This window comes from Meles meles, chromosome 13 (genome assembly GCF_922984935.1).
Source record: "Meles meles chromosome 13, mMelMel3.1 paternal haplotype, whole genome shotgun sequence".
Taxonomy (NCBI): domain Eukaryota; kingdom Metazoa; phylum Chordata; class Mammalia; order Carnivora; family Mustelidae; genus Meles; species Meles meles.
Window position 1 is genome coordinate 10,649,828 of NC_060078.1, and position 20,486 is coordinate 10,670,313.

General features: G+C 43.6%; 1 protein-coding gene across 7 annotated transcripts in view; it reads left to right on the forward strand.

Annotated features, from left to right (window-relative positions):
• The first annotated feature begins 716 nt into the window (after positions 1 to 716).
• CHRM3 (cholinergic receptor muscarinic 3) overlaps positions 717 to 20,486 on the forward strand; it is a 511,025-nt gene continuing 491,255 nt past the window's right edge. For all 7 annotated transcript variants that reach the window (XR_006821235.1, XR_006821236.1, XR_006821234.1 and 4 more), the window contains exon 1: positions 717 to 838. The gene's annotated coding sequence lies outside the window, so the exon portion shown is untranslated. The remainder of the gene's footprint in view (positions 839 to 20,486) is intronic.

The window sequence follows — 20,486 nt, forward strand, 5'->3', positions numbered from 1 at the left end:
AGGCAGCCAGGAGGCCTGGGGGCTCTCCCGCAGCCCGGTTCCTTCGACACCCCCCACCTCCACCCCCGGCGCAGAATGCCGGCCGAGCCCGCACGCGGGAGCCGAGCAGGGCGCCAGCAAGGCAACTGGGCATGCTCAGAAGCCGGGCAGGTTTGGGTCTCCAGCAGGCAGCTTGTGCATTACACCCGTGCTCGCAGTCCTGGGAGGAGGAGGAGGAGGAGCGCGGGAGGAAGAAGAGGAGGAGCGGCGAGCAGTAGCCACGATCGCCACCACCAGGCAGAGGAAGAGTTCGTGAGGAGGCAAAGACCTCCTCCCACTTGGAGCGCCTGGTGTCTGCTTTTGGAAAAAGAGAATACAGGATAAAGGAGGAAAAGGAAAGAAGAAGGGGGAAGAAAGTGAAAAGGGGGGGGAGGAGCGGAAAAAGACGAGAACAGTGAGGGCCGGTGAGTGCAGGGAGCCTGAGGCGCGGGGGCGGCCGTGCCGAGCCAAGAGCGCTGCCGCTTGGGCAGGTGCCGGGCCGCTGCCTGGAGGCGGCATGTGACGCGGCCGCAGCTGCCCGCGGGCGGAGCGCTCTCGAACCCGGGAGCGCACACCGCGGGGCAAGTCGGTGCCATCCGGATCCCCACGCTCCTTGTGAGTTCGCCGGCGGCAGCCTCGCTTCTGCAAAGACGCGCGATGAACCAAAGGGCGGCTCCGGGCATGGGCGTGTGGTCCTAGGACACTCTCTCCGTGAGCGCAGAGCGGCAGGCGACTAAAGGACGGCAGACCAGGCGCCTCCCGCGTGTCGGGGAGGCGCGGGCGACCGCCGTGGGACAGTCACCTGGAGCGCAGCGGCCAGGTAAAGACGGTGCTTGCCACCCCGGCGCTGGGCAAAGCGGGTGGTGGCGGCGGCTGACCTGGTTTCTTGCCTCATCGCGCTGCGAAGGGAGGAAAAAGTTTTCGGCCCGGGTAGGAAATGTCTTTGCTTCGGGGAATGCAAAGAGGGTACTGGAGAGGGTCGAGAGAGCTGGTCTGTCGATTTTGGGGGGTGGTGGTGGGAACTTGAACGCAGAGCGCGATCGTGTGCAGGCTTGGAGCCTGGGACTGAGGGTGGGGAATGCGGGGTCACGGCAAGGGTCGGGAAAAGGACGGCAGTAACAGGAGCGGCGGCCGAGAGAGCGCGGGGGACGCCCCACCCGGCGCTCCTCAGCTTGGATTCTCTGTCTCCGGAATGCCGGATCTGAGGCACGGAGTGTCCGGACTAGAGGAACTACTCGGCTTGGTGTGTGCTTGTATGCGCGCGTGTGCGATGTGCGTGTGTGGCTTCCCCCGTACGATTTCCTACCGCTTTTAAGAAGGCTAAGGCAGGCACCCGCCAACCTCGAAATGGGGTGGCTTGTTCGCATTGCGTTTCAGGGGGCGAAGAGGCAAATTTGACACGTAGTGTAACACCTGGGCCAAGGTGGATAGCCTGGGTGCGCATCTTCCCTTATCCGGAGAGTCTACACTCGCGGAGCGGGGATCGTTGGACCGCACCGGATCTCCTCTCTGGATCCCTCCTCCAGAACAGCCTCCTGACAGCTGGGTTGATTTCTGCGCGTTTTTAAATGATGTGAGGGGCGGGGGCCGTTGAGTAGCAAAATTCACTTGTCGTCTTCGCGCTGTGCGTGTTGGAATTGTGATCCTGTTGGGTGTGCGTGTGTGCAACTCTCCTCGCACGCAGGTTGGAAGTGGTAGGGGAAGCAGGGGTTTGGGAATTGCATCCGTATGGACAGATTACAAGAATGCAAACATTCGTTGGTCTGCAAGTGTTGTTTGAACCTGCGTGATGGCTGTAAGGATATGCTTTCTTCGGGCTGTGTTGCGATGTAAAAAGGATGGCTCTTCTTAGGAGGTAAATGTATTTTATCCGAGCGTTGATGTTGTTAAGGACTCTGGTTATGTCGCTGTGCGCCTCGCACAGACCTCTCATTTCTCTCTTGGCCTCTGAGTTACAACAGAACAGCTTAATCCCCCATTTTAGGTCTTTCCGGGTTACTACGTGAAAAATAATCTTTTTTTTAAAAAGTGTATTTGTTGATGATGTAGTCCCAAGTAATTTCATATTGTGAGGTCATTAAATGGCATGAAACATTCATCACTATTTCCTGTGTTTAAAACAGTGCTCCTGTATTTATTTGAAAGAGACCCTGCCTAAGAATATATACCTAAGAAAGGGGAGAGCTGAACCTAGAACAAATACGTGCATGTAGACAAGACTGTGGTAGTCGTGTATTAATTTAAAAAAATTGAGGTCTTTCTGTTCCACATGTGGGGGGATAGATATGGCGTTGGTTGCACCCTCTTGTTATGGAAGCTGGTATTGCGAAGAACACATCGAACATGCCTGCCTCTCCAGTGTCCATTCAACATGACACAGAATTGTGGTTTAAATCACACACTCCGATCACTGAATAGCCTATCTTGAGATTTTGTTTACATGGTTTGTCTTAATTAGCTTAATGGATAATTAGCTATTGTTGAGTTAGAAAGCATGTTATTTTTAAATGGGTTTCCATATGGAAATATAACTTTATCTTAAATGACTAACTTAAAATTAATTACGTTGCAGGTCTGATATAGACTGTTGCTATAAACTGGGGAAGATTGAGTTTAATATGGAACTAGTTATAATGAAATGCCATTTATTTAAATCACAGCAAATATTTATTCAAATAGATGTATTTTAAAAAGAAAAAGAGATTAAAAGGTTTTGAAAAAGTCTTTGACAATGGATATCTTTTGCATGGAAAATTATTGTAAGACAAAAGTTTAATTTGGGAAAAGGGGAAATGTGTGTGAAATTGGTCAACATATAGCGAAAGAGTGTTGTAAGAGGAGTTCTGCATTAAACCTGCATTTAAACTTTTTTTTAAGGAAACTTTAGAGAATTATGAGAATGCACGTTATTTTATTTTTCTTTTTGGGGAAAATATCACTTCAAAAGTACTAGTTATTTCTGAAGATGACTTAGGTATACTGGCGTTCTTGAGGATGCACCCATTTTCTTTTCCTTATAAAGACAAATGGTTTACGTTCTCACAGAAAGAAAATGTGTCGTTTAAGCTATGGTGTGTACAAGTGTGAACTTTCTTTTGGCGGGATTTTAGCTTTTAATTACAGGCAACCTGTTGAAAATGAGCCTGGAAAAAAAAAACCCATAAAATTCACAAAAGTAGCATTTCTCGAATCCACACCAGTAAATTTAATAGAAAGAAAATTAAATGAAGTCATTAAAAGCAAAGTTCCCTTGTGTATTTGCAAATTATGAAGTAATAATTTTGTTCATATTTTTACCTAAAATTTCCTCCATTACTTCCCGAGCCAACATACTGTTCTTGCCTAACAAAGTTGTTAACATTGGAAGAATTACTTGCCTACTCCTACATGGCCTGGGTATTGTCAGTGCAACTATTAAGAAACTGGGTCTTCTTTGCAATGCAGGGAAGTTTATGTTGAGAACAGCTGTGATGTGCGACTTCAGATATGAGACAAATGGATTGTGAGTCGTATGAACATGGAGCCTCTGATGGGCATGCAGAAAGTCGCACCTGTCCTTCACTTGTGGAACCTAATTTTATGTCATAATATATTGTGACCCTTGTGGTTCTGAAGTATTCAGTGAGTAACCAGAAATGTTTTATTTTATACAATACATTTGTGAATTTAAAATACGGTTTTCTTGCAGGAGAATCTTAAAAAGACATACATGACTCCAATAAAAAAAAAAATCAGTCAAATGCCTCTACCATGGTTATTTTAAAAAGTTAACCAGCTAATAAATTGTGCCTTATGCTTAATCCTGGAATGTGATGTGTGGGATGGCCATGAAATATGCCATAGGACTTTTTACCTATCGACCTCCTTTAGTGCAGTGGAATCCCTATCCTGGTTATCAGCCTTAATAGAACTTTGGGATAGAATTGCAGCCTCAGTGGTAAGTTTTGATTTTAGGGGAGAAAGCTGAAGAGGTCATCTAATGAATTTGACAAGAGACAAAGCCTGTCAGGTTGGAAGTTAATTTCTCCTGTCTCATGGACTCTATCTTTTCCATTAAGGAAGTGGTCCTTGTTCAGATTGATCACAAGTGGTCTCTCTGAATCCTAAATCAGTGCTCTTGGCCCTTTCCCTCCACCAGCGCTCCACAGAAAGTCTGTACAGGAGCCTGAGGCACCCCCATTCAATTGTAACCCCGCATTTGCATCTGGAGGGCTCCCTTAGACTTCTCCAGTCCCTAAAAAGTGCATATCCTGGGCAGCCTAAATCTGCGTTAGCATTGCCTTCAAACAAGGAAATAAAGACAGTTTTGTTGCCATGAAACTTTTGAAGATATTGACTCACAATGGGCCTTATAACAAAGTGGTGTTTCCTCCCCCAGCATTTCTTCCCTGTGCACACTGCAGAGTGCTTTTGAGGGTCCAAAGCCATGATGCATGTGAACGTGACTTTTGAACAATCTCAAAAGCACTATTAAATGTGGTGCACGATTTAGACCCTTAATATGATTTGACGTGGAACACGGAGAACCAGAGTGGAGGTGTCCCTCTGGCTCGGTAGTTGGCTGCCTTGTGTTCCTTTTTGTACACACATTTTGGCAGCTGGTAGACTCCCCAGCCTCTGGCAGGCTCTCCCCTGCAGGCTGGCAGGTCTGCTGTCCCACCTGTTGAAACTTCCTTCTCATCCATTCCTGACGGCCAAGTACTCTGGCTGGCATGCACCTTCTTAGACTTTTCTCTGCCGAGGCTGCAGCTCCCCACATGGACACACACGCGGGATCCACTGGTGGTGACGACAAGCCGACAGAAGGAATATTTGAGCTCCGGCCATCTTCTTCTCACCGACTGCACCAGCTCGTCCTGAAGCCAGCTAGACTATGAACACTTTGAGGGAAAACAATGGCGGGGAAAAGTGGGTAAATAAAATTTGACAAGCAGTAGCGGGCAGATGCACGGGGGCTTTGCGCTCTGGCCTACCCCAGCCCTGTGCTGTGAGAGACCGGGAAGCGAGGCTTCTAGAGTCTTCCACCAGTGAACTCCATGGAAGGGAGTGTGAGGTCGGTGCGCCTGCCCTAACCTTGGTGAGCTCTAGTGTTTGCCATGCCCAGTTGGCCTCAGTTTCTCCTAACTCTTGTCATATTTGCCATCTCCTAGGCTAGGCTTCTTTTATGTTTGCATTTTTAGTACTAAAGTTTTGCCTGGAAGGACTTTAGCAATGACCTTGCCTGTGAGCCTCACCCTCACCAAGAACTTCTCTCCAGGAGCATGACTGCATTCTTTCTCTTCTCAGTCTCTGATGCAACCCCAACATGGACAAACCCCCTGGGCCCAAGGTATAGCCACCCTCCTGACAGTGTATAATTTCTGCCTGGGGACCTGTGCTGCCAAGTTCCACTTGACAAATAAAATCTCCTTGTGTGTGTCATTGTTGGCAGGATCAAATCTCAGTTCTCCACACTCCTCCTGGCCACTGTAATTTGAGTTGCTGACTATCCAGTACAGAATTAATTCTTCATTAGGTCATTTGTTCTAGCCTAGCCCTAGCTTACTTCCTGTCCCCAGTGTTCCCTTGAAATCTGGCACACCAGCTGAGCCATGACATATTCTACCTTCAGTCACCTCTACTGCAGGAAATAGTGCTAGTATAGACATCCTGGGTCAGGCAGGATATCCTCCAACGACTGCTGTTCAGATAAAATTCAGGTAAGATTAAGCCAAAGTAAAATATTACCAGCCTGTTTCAGAGAGGATGGGGCTACCTGATGTCTACTGCAGAGGACCATGCATTTATGGTTGTGAGGTGTTCTTCTGCTAAAGGCTTCTAATTTATGATATGTAGCTATGGCCCCAGAATTAGATTTCCAGAATATCCTGCCAGTGAGCTTTAGGAGAAGGGATCCATTGACAGCCTTCGTCCATTTTTTTTTTTTTAAACTTATCACTTTAGAGCAGGTTTCTCACTGGAATTGCCCATGGGACACAGCCTGGAGAAACCCAGTTACTACTTAGCTAAGAACAACTTCTTACCCACAACCATTTGGAGTTTCAACTAGCCAGTTGTATTTGACAGATTCCAAGAACCCACACAAATTTTGAATATTATTGGGTTCTGTGTGTCTAAATAGCTATCTATCTGTATCTATGTGTATTTACTGAGAGGTGTTAATGAACACAGCGGTTTTTTGGTGATTTTCATTTTTTACTTCAGAATAGTCTGAAAGCACAATTTCTCTCATGTGGAGACCCCTCAAATTGTGTGCATTGAAAAGAAGTTCTCATCTATAGAATGATAAAGAGATTCTCCTGCCTTGTTTGCCTGTGAGTCCTCATGTGGTAATAACACATGCCAAGTACATCACCCTGTGGGAAGGGAGACGTGTAGGAAAACTAGAATTGCCATGATAGTCCTTCCTAGGGAGTCCTCCTTTCTTCCTTCCTTACCCCCAAATCCCCAGCCAACCTTTTCCAACTTCCCTTGAGTACAACAATCCTTTCGCTTTTCTTGTGACAAATTATTTTAAGACCTTTAATTTGTTTAATTGTGAGAAACTGAAAATTTAAGCAACTACAAGCCACATGTCCTTCCTCCGAATTCTGGTTGTACTATCTTTAAGAGTAAATGTAACAGTAAAAGATAACCCAGGTAGTATTTATGAAGTTAACTTCATGAGAGTATAAGTAAATTTTAATTTACTTACCTAAGTAGAATAAGTCTGTCTGGCCATGTGCTGGCCTGTCTACCTAACAGTTATTTATCTATTGTCTCTCTGTGTGTTTCCATCTCTCCTTTTCACTTACACATGTGAGTGCACATTTCTGTGACAACTCTCTCCGACATTGTTCACTGTTTCCTAATGTGTCAGGCACCACGGACATCCTTTTTTGGATTCACAAGAGAGTGAACCAGGACTGTGCCTTCCAGGAGCTTATGATCTGCATGAGTTGAGAACAACTCCAGAAATCTAAGACTTGGAAGGTGATGTCAAGAGCCGTTTTGATTTCCCATGGCCTAACACAGAAGAAATATATTCTCTCATAATTCTGGGGATCAGAAGTCTGAAATCAAGGTGGGGGCAGGTGCGCAATTCCTCCAAAGACTGTTGGGGAAAATCCTTCCTCGTCACCTGTAGCTGCCCATGGCTGTCTACATTCCTTCACTTGTGCCTGCCTCTAGTCTCTGCCGCTGTGGTCACGTTGCCTCCTCTTTTTCTGTCCGTGCGTCTCTTTCTCTGCGTGCCCATCTTATAAGGATACACGTGGTTGTCTTGAGGACCCACCCAGAAAATCCATGATAAGCTCCTCCTTCCAAAAGCCTTAACTATCACATCTTTTACCATATAAGGTAATATTTACAGGTTTGGGGAATTAGGATATGGACATGTAGTTTGAGAAGCCATCAGTTAGCCAGCTGCCCATGTCATTGATGAACAACATTCTACTTTGTGATCCCCTATAGCGCTGTGTGGTCTGGAGGCTTTGAGAAATGAACCTTCACAAGGCAGCCTATTCCCTTTTCAGAGAGCGGTGAGAAGCAGATCCTCTTTATTTTGAGCCAAAAATCTAATTCCTACTGTGCTTGTTTGCCCTCCTAATCATTCTGAGAATTATGAAGAAAATACTTCTGATCTTTCTTCCAGAAGAAAATCCTTACAGTTCAACAGCTTAAGGATAATGAAACCTGGACTTTTACGCCCCTTTGAAATTTTCACCTCTGTTCTTAATCTGTTCATTTGCACGCAGTGCCTAAGATCCAACCCACCCCTCCCACTCCCTCCCTGCCCCCACCGCCACCTCCCCGACCACCTCCGTATGTCTGCTCGCACACACACACCCAGTATCGCTACCCTCAGATGCTAACCATTGGTTCTCTGGCTTTCATCCTCACCAGGTTCACAAAAACCATTCTGCTAAGTCACCTGTGACCTCTTAGTCACAAAACGAGTGGTCCTTCCTCAGGGGTCCCTTTAGTCTCTAACCTTACCCCTCCCTTTATTTTCAAAGCATCGTGCTTCCCAGCTCTCTTCCCCGTGGCTCCTCTGCCTCCTCCCAGCTTCCCCCCAACACATCTCTTGAGCGGCTCAAGGCTCAGAGTTTCTCCTCGGTTGACCCCCACGCCTTTCTCACCCCCTCCTCCTTTTGTAACTGTGTTTATTTTTATGGCTTCCAAGGGTCCTCCCTGTGGATCACACCCATTTCATGATCCCCAGGCCTGGCTTGGCTCCTGGAAGGAGCATTTCCATGAGCTGGCTGGACCACAGAGCCTTCATCTGTTTCCTCCTCATCCTGCTCTCCTGGGGTTTCCTATTTCTATGAATAGCATGACCGACCATCCTACAGCTCAACATTTCTGAGTAATCTTGATTTATTCTCTTCCATTGCCTCCCACATTTAGGCAGATGCCAAATTGTAATAAGTCAACCAAGTAATAGCTCAAACCTCTTGGCTTCTTTTCTTTTCCTATTTCCAGCACCTTGATTTATTGCTTTTCCAGCTTTAGTGTGCACTCAGATCGCATAGAGATCTTGAATCAGGAGGTCTGGACTGGTGCCTGAGAATCTACATTTCTAACAAGCCCAGGTGATGGAGAAGTTGACGTGAGTCCTGCCTTCTGTACACCTTTCTTGCATGGTCTCTGAGCTTTCCAGATGATTTCACTGACTGTGCCCTCTTCTACTAATCGATTTCATACAGATCACTTCTATTGAAGACAGAATCTGATCATTTTTTCCCTCCTATCCTCAAAAAACTTCTTTGACATCCCCTTCTATTATTACTGAATGACAATTAAATCTATTACATCCGCATTCAGCTGGCATTTGACTTGTTCTGTAGCTTGGATTTACATTTTAAATTCAATTCCAAGTCTCAAGGTCGCCTTTCACTTTACCCTTAGCACTTGCTGTTCTGCATACGCTCTGCCATTTTCATGACTTTCATGTGTTCTTATGCCGCATAGAATGCCCTTTCTTCCACATCCTCATGGGCCCAGATTTTAGCAATTTGTCAAGGAATGCTTGAACTGACATTTCTTACTATGAATTCATCTTTTAGTACTTTATGGGATTTTCAGTTTCATCACTGGCCACATTTACTCATTTGTGTGTGTACATTATTTCAAACACTGGAGTGCAAAGTCCTTCAAAATGCCATGTCTCATTTGTCCTTGTTTGCCCTAAAGGACCCTATATGGAGTCTTCCTGTAAATGCTCAGCATACTCAACAACATATAAAATATGTAAATACAGTATATTGGCTGTTTTCTCATTATGAAGGTAATAGAGATTATACTAAAAATCAAACATTTCAACAATATATATGATGTCGAAAGTGCCCCCATAAGAAAACTACAGTTAACAATTTGATGCATGATTCTCTGATACTCTTTTAAAGTAAGCTGTATAACCAATGTGGGGCTTGCATTCATGACCCCGAGATCAAGAGTCACAAGCTCGCCTGACTGAGCCAGCCAGGCACGCCAGCCCTCTCATATTTTTCTATATACATCCTCACATCTACTTTATACAAAACTGAGATAATAATTGTTTTGTGACCTAACTTTAACTGTAAATCTACCTCTTTATTATATTTTTTAAAATCCGCAGCAAAGTCCATGAAGTCTACTGATTTCATTGCATAAAAATCAATCCACTTCTGATGGCCCAGCCGGATAGAAATACATTTGCTTTGAAATTCTGATCAGCATGTTTTTATTCAGCACTTTCTCTGCGCCCAGAATTAGACACTTTGGATTTGTAAGAGTAAGGCATAATACTCCCCAGTAGGCACAAGCTACTCTCATACCTTCAGGCTAATGTTGGCTGGTGGACTGGTGGAAATATAATGGTCACTCGTATTTGATGCTAGATTACCGTCATCATGTTTGATGACATGTACTTTCAGAGAGCTGAATTTTATATTGAAATTTAAACTTTCACATAATTTAGATCTGTAAAGAGCGGATGATTCACTTTGAATTCTGAATGTGGACAATATTTATTTATCTAACAAACATGTGTATACACACATATTAGTTTTTGTTTCATGAGTGAATCTAAGCTTAGAGGGAAAAGAACCAGAAAATCTTTAACAAAGATCTAACAAAATCATTTTGTATATTTAACAAAAGTGCAACTTAGGGAGAAGTGCCAAGGAAAAACTAAAGGTCGTATGTACTATGTCTTAGAATGTCAATAAGTGAATGCACACTAAAAGGCATTTGTTCAGAAGAAAATTCTATAGAAGTCAAAATCAAAATTTGTCTGAGAATTTTGGAGAGACAACTCTTTTTTTTTTAAGATGTTATTCATTTATTTGACAGACAGAGATCACAAGTAGGCAGAGAGGCAGGCAGCTAGAGAGGTAGAAGCAGGCTCCCTGCTGAGCAGAGAGCCTGATGGGGGGCTTGATCCCAGGACCCTGAGATCATGACCTGAGCCAAAGGCAGAGGCTTAACCTACTGAGCCACCCAGGTGCCCCTGGAGAGACAACTCTTAATAAAGATGAGTGTCTGCAGCTGCTACCATATTTCTCAATTTTTGAAAAATCAGTTTTATGGTAGAATTCTGGAAGCTCATTTAGTGGTGGAGTCTGTTGGGGGTGCTTCCAGTTGTCCGTGAAGCTGGTTATGTCTTGTGAAGAAAAAACCTGGAAGGACCCATGGCAGGCAAGAAGTGGCCAACTCTTGGAGATGAATGAGACTGCTGTGGTCTGAGTTAGTGAAATTGTATGAAGCTCATTTCTACATTTTATGTCTTGTATTTGAGGAAACCGAGGTCCCAAGACATTAAGTGATTCACCCAAACTTAGTTAGCCTGGGTCTTTGGACACCCCGTCTGGGTTTCTGTGTTCACCCATGCTGAGCCTCTCCCCAGGAGTCATCTTGCTTGCTCTCTGTCTGCCTTCTCCCACTGGAGATCTCAACCTACTTGGGGCTTTGGTGACGGCAAACCCAATTCTCCTCCCTTGAGTGTGGGACATTGTCTCTGGCACTCTGTTGGACATTTCCACTGAGAATATCACCTGGGCCCCTCTAATGTTCCGTTTGGACATTGAAACCCTTCACCTGTCCTCAAAATATGCCATGCCTCCTGTTTTCCTGTGTTCATTGATTGCATCACAATCACCCTGGGATCTCAGGCTCGAACCTTCTGAATTTGTGTTTCCTCCATGCCCTCACAGTTCTCGCCCAGTCTCTTCATCCTGATGGATTTTCCTGAGCTGTCCCATCCATTCCGTCCCCCCTCTTGCCACGGCCTCTTCCTTGAGGCAGGCGTTTCCCACCTCCCCCTCACACAGTCCCCCGTGGCCTTGAACATGTCTTCCTGCATTGTCTGCTTTTCCCTTTCCCTGTTCTGTAAGGAGGTCACAGTCATTTCCAGTTTCACTCGACCCAAATGTCAGTTCCGTCTTGCTTGCCTCCCTCTGCTGTGGCACTGTGGGCCTTCAGCCATCCGGAGGGCCCTTGCGTGGGAGGGTCCTTGCGTGGGAGGGTCCTTGCGTGGGCCTCGCTCTGGCTGCCTGCAGGGGTCCGCCCGGCCAGCCGTGCTCTGACTGTGAGCGGGTCCACAGGTGCTGCAGGCCCACCTTCCCAGAGAAAAGTCACCTTTTCAATCCTCACGCCTCTCGACTGTATTGTTCCCGTGTCTGCTCTAACATTTTGCTGGACTTGTTTGCACTGGAACCAAATTATGCAAATAGCAGGTTTTTCCTTTAGATTTTCAGTGTCTCATCAGGAGCCACCATTACTTATTTTTCTAGACCTATAGGACATCATGGTGTAAAATCTGAATGAGAAGCTCATGAAATCTGCCCCTGTATGGGCAGAGAGTTTGATGTTCTGTTTTTTTTCACTGATAGATCCCATGGGCCAAAAATAGTACTTGGCACATAATGGACTTTCATTATGTATTTGTTGTTGAGTGAATTCTCTCTTACTACTCCTTTTGGAGAGGAAAATTAAATATGAGGTGTGGCAGGTTTCAGTGTATCTTGATAAATGACAAAGTGCTTTCTATATTAACAAACAGTAAGCAGTTCGTGTTGAGTGTCCTACGGAACGTAATTATCCCAGGTCAGGATCAGAGTTTCACTTGCCTGGAGGGTTGTCTGCGTAGATATAACAGTTACACTGGTCACCCTAACATTTTAAGAGGCATGGTCCTGTCAGGTAACAACCTCCACATACGGCTCCTCTCACCAACTAATTACACTTTTGAAGCAGTCATTCCTGGTTGATCATCCTGAGGGATTCTTGTAACTGCCAGAAAGGTTTAGAAATGGTGATGTTTCAGGACACCTGGGTGACTCAGTTGGTTAAGCGTCTGCCTTCAATTCAGGTCATAATCTCAGGGTTCTGGAATCCAGCTCCTGCCTGCTTGTCCCTCAGCACCCCCCCCCCCCAGTCACACAGCTCAGTGCTCCCCCCTTCCCTCAAATAAATAAATAGGATCTTTAAAAAAAAGGGGGGATTAATACCCAATAAAAGATGAATGGTAGAGAAAAAAAATTTTAGTGATGTGTCTAAAGTCATGTAAAGCCCAAGATCGAGTGCACCAGAATCATTTGGGGTGGTTGTTAAAAATGCAGCCTTGGGGATTAAAACCAGACCAGTTGAATCAGAATAGGGTCAGGTTCTGTCAGTCTGCATTTTAAATAAATACCTCGAATGCTATTTCTGCTTGCTAAATTTTAAGATCCACTAGTTGAAGATTAACAGAGAGAGAGAGAGAGAGAGAGAGAGGGGTACATTTACTGTTGTTGTTTGTTTATTTTTTTTTCCTGAGTTGATTCTGAGTTGCTGGGTTGGCAAAGGGTACATTATCTTAGGCTGTTCACTCTGGTAAGATGAGTCATATTCAATTTAGTGTGTTTCTCAGGCTTTGAGGAAGGGTGGAGTGCACTTTTCCACTGGAATTTAAACACAATTGAGCAAGGACTGAGATCTCAGGTGTAGAAATAAGATGAAACTCTTTTCATCAAATATATTCCATTGTATCTAAATATATGTTGTGTTTTTTAAAAAATATGGATATGTGTTCACAGGCGGTATTAAAATAGAAGTTCTTGGGGCGACTGGGTGACTTAGTGGGTTAAGCCTCTACCTTCGGCTCAGGTCATGATCCCAGGATCCTGGGATCCAGCCCCACATCAGGGTCTCTGCTCAGCAGGGAGCCTGCTTCATCCTCTCTCTCTGCCTGCCTCTCTGTCTACTTGTGATCTCTATCTGTCAAATAAATAAATAAAACCTTCGGGGCGTCTGGGTGGCTCAGTGGGTTAAGCCTCTGCCTTTCGCTCAGGTCATGGTCTCAGGGTCCTGGGATCGAGCCCCACATCGGGCTCTCTGCTCAGCAGGAAGCCTGCTTCCTTCCTCTCTCTCTGCCTGCCTCTCTGCCTACTTGTGATCTCTCTCTCTGTTAAATAAATAAATAAAATTAAAAAAATAAATAAATAAAATCTTTAAGAAAAAAAAATAGAAGTTCTTATCTCAAATATAGGCAGTCCTCAACAATTTTTTTCTTTGTTTATTGATTATATTGTATTATGGAGCTATGATAAGCAGACCATATTTTGTGCATGTTTTTATTGCTATGTTTAAGGATTACCCTTCTGAGCGAGTATATCACATATATTATTTTTTTTAAAGATTTTATTTATTTATCTGACAGACCGAGATCACAAGTAGACAGAGAGGCAAGCAGAGAGAGAGGGGGAAGCAGGCTCCATGCTGAGCAGAGAGCCCGATGCGGGGCTCGATCCCAGGACCCTGGGATCATGACCTGAGCCGAAGGCAGAGGCTTTAACCCACTGAGTCACCCAGGTGTCCCTATCACATATATTATTGATATGAAGAACACAATGTCAAGAAAGTGAGACAAAATAGTCTAGAACTGCTGCATGTGTGCATAATAATTTAGTTATGGATATTCATAAAAATAGGCATAGAATCATTTTGTTCATTGATTAGAAGGCATTCTATATAGATCTAGAAATAAGTAAGTTTTAAAAAACATGTATAATACAATTGCTAGCATTTCACAAATTCAAAGTATTATATTAATTTTTAAGAGAATTAAATAAAATTATCAACCATGCTCTTATTTAGAATTGTAGAAATTTTTGTGGTAGGAGCCCACGGTCTGGTCTGTCTCCAGTTACTCCGCTGGTCATTCACTAATTCATTAAATTTATTAAGTGCCTTAATTGTTTCAGGCACTGTTCTAGGTGCTAGAGATAAAGGGATGAATAAACAGGGCAAGATGCTGCCTTCATGGAACTTCTATCTTTGTGAAAATCCATAGGATCTCTAGTCCCAAGGGGTTCTTTTTTTTTTTTTTTTTTTAAGATTTTATTTATTTGACAGAGATCGCAAGTAGGCAGAGAGAAAGAGAGGGGGAAGCGGGCTCCCCACTGAGCAGAGAGCCCAATGCAGGGCTCCATCCCAGAACCCCTAGATCATGACCTGAGCCGAAGGCAGAGGCTTAACCCACTGAGCCACCCAGGCGCCCCGTCCCAAGGGGTTCTAATGAGGCTTGGCTTAAATTAGTGCCAAGATCAGGGAAATAAGGGTATTAGAACAGCATGTCCAGTTAGATGTGTGATCTTCCTATGCTTTGCTTTTCCCCTACCTTTTAAACTTAGGGCTAAGATTGAATTGTTCTCAAAAAAATATTGTTTTCTAGAAAAATTAGTCTGCTGATACTGATTATGGCCACTAGATGGCAGACATCTGCATTTGTGTGTCCACTGAATGGGTCAAACCTTGAAAAATTAAAATAAGGTTCAAAATGAGCCACTTGCCATGAGAAAAGGTTGTTAGTTCTACATGAGTGAGAGGTAGGGATTGCTGTTATATTCCATAGATTTCATGCTTTAAATATGACCATTCTTTTCTCCCTGGGCATTTAGTTTGTCTTTTGTTTTTTGTTTTGGCATTTAGCTTTTTTTGTTGTTGTTTTTGTTTTAAGATTTTATTTATTTATTTGACAGAGAGAGATCACAAGTAGGCAGAGAGGCAGGCAGAGGGGGGGAGGGAAGCAGGCTCCCTGCTGAGCAGAGAAAGCCTGATGCGGGGCTCAATCCCAGGACCCTGGGAACATGACCTGAACCGAAGGCAGAGGCTCAACCCACTGAGCCACCCAGGCACCCAAAAAGTAAAATCTAAAAACAGATATTGCTGGCCATAAATTTTACTATTTATCCACAGACCAAGAAGTCACATAAAATATATCAAATTTGGAATCATTACTATTTTACATGTTATCAAAGTGTAATACAGAATTAGTGGGGGGGGGGGGAGACTGTTTATGTCATTTCAGATCATGACCTGAGCTGAAGGCAGAGGCATTAACCTACTGAGCCACCCAGGTGCCCTGGCATTTAGTTTTTAATGTGACTCCCTGCTCTGTTCCCTTTTAAACACAGGACAACCTGTTTTGGGAACCCTTTATGAAAGTCACATATATTGCTGACATTATGATGTAAGATATTGCCTTACAGTATCTTTTATTTATAGTACCTTATAATATCTACATTATAAGATATGAGATATGATAAGAGCTAGAATAGAATTCTCTGCCGTACTTGGACCAGTGTTCTCTTTATATAATTTTTTTAAAAGAAGTTAAAATAGACTTTGCAAGTTGAGATCTAGATGAACACATGTGGTGGATCTAGGGAACGTGCTACTATTCCAGATGTGTGAGAAACAAAGTTTTTTGTTTTGTTTTTGCTTTTGTGGTGACAGAAGAAACAAAGATGCTAGAAACCCAGCCTGAGTACTTCGTTTGATCTACTATTGGTTGCAGGAATCCAAAGAAAATGAAACATGAACGGAAGTTATATTGGGCAACTCTTATGTGTAAACCAAGATTAACATTACCATTACAGAGTGGAAAGCTGGCTCAGATCCTGCTAACGAAGATCCCACCGATCTATCCTCTTTTCAGCACAGAAGTAACCAGGCAGAGCCTGAGATTCGGCTTGTCTTTTAGGAGACGGAGGGTGGCGTCTTGTATGTTTTCCAAGTTCAAACCAGACCAGCCCATAAAGAACGAGTCTCCCCGACTCTTCAAAATTTAGAAATCTCACACCAACTGTAGATGCTGTCTTTGACTTTCTAAGCAGCTTCGACATGTTTGTTTTAGGGCAGCTAGGTTCAGAAGGGTCTATATAAATTGTTGCAAGTCTTGCCCCCCAGATATGTGTTTAAAATGTACAAAAATGTTAATTCGTAAAATAGAGTTATTGGAGCCAAGATGTTCTTGGGATTCAGAGGGTAGAGAAGCCAGATCTTTTTGGAGGGATTCCAGAAACTTCTTAGTTGCAGGCATTTCACTGGAGAGATACTTTAAAGGACCAGTAAGATTTAAAGAGATGGAGATGGAAAGTAAGCTGGGCAGGCAAAACTTACCTGACATGGGGGGAGACTCTGCTGTTTTTTGTCTGTACCAGGAACATCCTACCTCAGAGTCTTTGCATGTACTCTTCTGTCTGGAACACTCCCTAGAAATCGGTACAGCTTGCTTCTTCATTTACTTTAGGTCTTCCTCCCGTGTCTCTGGACCAAGCACGCCGTGACGCCCTCATCTGAAATGGCATGCTCTCTCTTCCATTATTCACCCTCTCAATCTGCCATCTTCCTCTTCATAGCATTTATCACCACCTGACACCTTTTCACTTATTGTCTGCTTATAATCACTACAGTATGAGCTCTCTGAAACCAAGAAGTTGGTCCTTTTTTAAAAGATTTTATTTATTTATTTGGGAGACAGAGTGAGTGAGAAAGAGAGCATGAGTGGGGGAAGGGACAGAGGGAGAGGGAAACGCAGACTCCCCGCTGAGCGGGGTGCTCGATGTGGGGTTTGATCCCAGGATTCCAGGTTCATGACCTGGGCTGAAGGCAGATGCTTAACTGACTGAGGCACCCAGGTGGCCCAGATCTTTTTTTTTTTTTTTTTAATCTTTAAATCTCTGATTCCTAGAACACTGCCTGGCCCACAGTAGGCTCACAACAAACACTAACTGAATAAATGAATTCAGTGCCGCTTTTGTGTTTCTTGTTACAGAAGCAAAACCCGACAAACCCACCGCATGTTGTTCTTTGGACCATGACCTTCCCTTTTGTACACTTATGTTAAATTCATCACTGGTAGCAGCACTTACAGTGAGCTACAGGATTCCAGACTGGAAAAAACAATGACACAAACTAGCACATTCACTCACATTCACTTTGAGTCTGCCTAGCCTCTTTTCCAGTAATGCTATTTTTTTCTAGTTTCCTATTACAACTCCGTGAGAGAAGTAACTTGCTGCCTTCTAATTTTCAAAAATTCTATTTTCATAAATGCTCCTTTACTTAATTATAAATGAGCATATGCATTTAAAAGGAAGTCGGGAAGTTTCTTAGGTTATGAAATGGAAGGGGAAGACCAAATTGGAGTTTTCTGAATTTGTACATTACACTGAGAATCAAGAGTGAGTACCTATTATGTGTACACGATACAAAATGTGACAGGTGATCAAGCGTATGTTGGCTTGGGATGCTCTTGAAATGTCAAAGATCCCTAATTTTCTACATTACTTGGCTAATATGATTTCCAATGGTTTGGTTATTTGGAGGCTCTTGAAAATATATTAAGTATTATACTTTATTAGGTTTCTCACAACAAAATCTAGGTCTCCAAATATTGCTAAATATACTTGAAGAGAATGTATTCTATTTTTTTCATTCCTCAGTTAGTTTTCAGCAGTCGCTCATGCCAGGGTGTTGATCCAGGCTGGGGAAGGAGTGTCAGAGAAAGAAGACAGGGTCTCGCCCTCGTGAAGTTTGAGGCTTAAGTGGATCAGCTAATTTTTCTTCTATTGAGAAGTAGCTTTAACAAATATTATAGTTAGTAATCTGGTTTGAAGGGTGCTGATCCCGGGCATAGTCAGGAGAAGACCAACGTTCCTCATACTGTACACTTTGCTCTGATGATGTTTAGAGAGAAGGCATTTGCTAGAGGCGCTGTTTCTCTGGAAACTGCAGATCCACACGCACACACACATTCAAGTGTATGAATGTCTCAGTGGCGCCAAGAACTCGGTGGGGCCTGAATTTTTCCCATTTCTCGGGTCTTGAAACCAGGCATGTAGAAGAAAGACTTTGTCTAGCTTCTGGATCCAAGTGGGAAGCAATGTTTGTAAAAGTGTGGCTTCGAAGCAGGTATTTGGAAAGTTAGGAAGATACTCTACTGGGATCACATAGAAGTCATTGTCTGATGGCTATCAGACACATGAAAAAATGCTCATCATCACTAGCCATCAGGGAGATTCAAATTAAAACCACATTGAGATACCACCTGACACCAGTTAGAATGGCCAAAATTAGCAAGACAGGAAACAACGTGTGTTGGAGAGGATGTGGAGAAAGGGGAACCCTCTTCCACTGTTGGTGGGAATGCCAGTTAGTGCAGCCACTTTGGAGAACAGTGTGGAGATTCCTGAAAAAATTAAGAATAGAGCTTCCCTATGACCCTGCAATTGCACTGCTGGGTATTTACCCCAAAGATACAGATGTAGTGAAAAGAAGGGCCATCTGTACCCCAATGTTTATTGCAGCAATGGCTACGGTCGCCAAACTGTGGAAAGAACCAAGATGCCCTTCAACGGATGAATGGATAAGGAAGATGTGGTCCATATACACAATGGAGTATTATGCCTCCATCAAAAAGGATGAATACCCAACTTTTGTAGCAACATGGACGGGACTGGAAGAAATTATGCTGAGTGAAATAAGTCAAGCAGAGAGAGTCAAGTATCATATGGTCTCACTTATTTGTGGAGCATAACAAATAACATGGAGGACATGGGGAGATGGAGAGGAGAAGGGAGTTGAGGGAAACTGGAAGGGGAGATGAACCATGAGAGACTATGGACTCTGAAAAACAACCAGAGGGTTTTGAAGGGGCGGGGGGGGGGGGGCGCGGTGGGAGGTTGAGGAACCAGGTGGTGGGTAATAGGGAGGGCACGTACTGCATGGAGCACTGGGTGTGATGCCAAAACAATGAACACTGTTATGCTGTAAATAAACAAATAAAAAAAAAAAGTAAAAAAAAAAAAAAGAAGTCATTGTCTGGTAGATTTTTGAGTTGTCATGAGCTTGACTTACTGATCTCTAAAAGGCAGTGAGATTCGTGGGATTGGTATTAAGAAGTTCATGGAGGAGAAAATATCTTTTGTTAAAACAGGCTCATTGGTCTAGGTACTAGAGCAGTTCTGATTTGAGGGTATTTACGGCTCTAACGTTTTATTTATTTAATTAATTTATTTGTTTATTCATTTATTTATGTATTTTTGGAGATTTTATTTATTCATGAGAGAGAGAGAGAAGCAGAGGGAGAAGCCGGCTCCCCACTGATCAGAGAGCCTGATATGGGACCCGATCCTAGGACCCTGGGATCATGACCTAAGCTGAAGGCAGCCGCTTAACCATCTGAGCCACCCAGGCATCCCGCTCTAATACTTTACAGAATGTTTTGGTGTGTGTTATTAGGTGGCTGGTATTAACCTTGCCTATGTTTTTTAACCACAAAATCCTCTTGTGCTCCCAGAATTATAAGGTCCTTCTCAATTTTCACCAATTTCCATTCCAAAGTTCTCCAGCCATTCTTTTTCTGTTAATTTTCTTTGAATTCAGTGTTTCTCATCTAGATTTTCCTCATTATTGCCCCCCCAAGGAGATTTTTCAGTGTTTGTTTGTTTTTTGGTTTTTGTTTCTTTGTTTATTTTGGTCCTAATATCTTATCTAATCCATGAAAATTTAATAGCATATACTTGCTGTTAATCTGTTTTTAAAATGTGGCCATTTGGCGAGTTGGAAGTCAATGCAATCTCCACGACTCTTATTTGCCCTGTAAGAACCCATTTTTACCCCCTAGGGAGTAATCTCACCCACACAGAGTGCGTACCTTCATCATTTACCAGGACAGTCTCTAGAAGGTGGAAGTTATTCTGTGTCCCCTCACACTTCACTCTGCCTTTAAGTCCCCTTTGTCGTTGCCCAAAAGTTCTGTACCATTGATGGGATTCCTTCGTGTAAGCAGTCAGCATCCCTCCTCCACCTTCTCCTTGTTGGAATCTTCTGATTCTCCAGGACTGATTGTCCTCTAGACTAGACTCGTCTGCTCTCTGTCAAGAAGGATTTCCAATAAAACGTCTCCCACACTCTTGCCCCTTAATACTGGGTTTCTAAGCAGTCAAGAAGTTCAATATGTTTTTCTGAGGCAAAATAAGAAAATCCAAGCACGATTTCATTTATCTTCCAGCTTCTTTACTGTCTTTTTTGTCAGCCCCGTGGCTGTGGGTGTACTTCAACTGGCTTTGTTCTGACTGACAAATCTGCCTGTTTTCAACACCAAAGTACAGTAGAGATAAAGGACAGCCTAGATAGAGACGCTGTTTTGTTTTGTTTTTTATACGATTTACACAGTTATT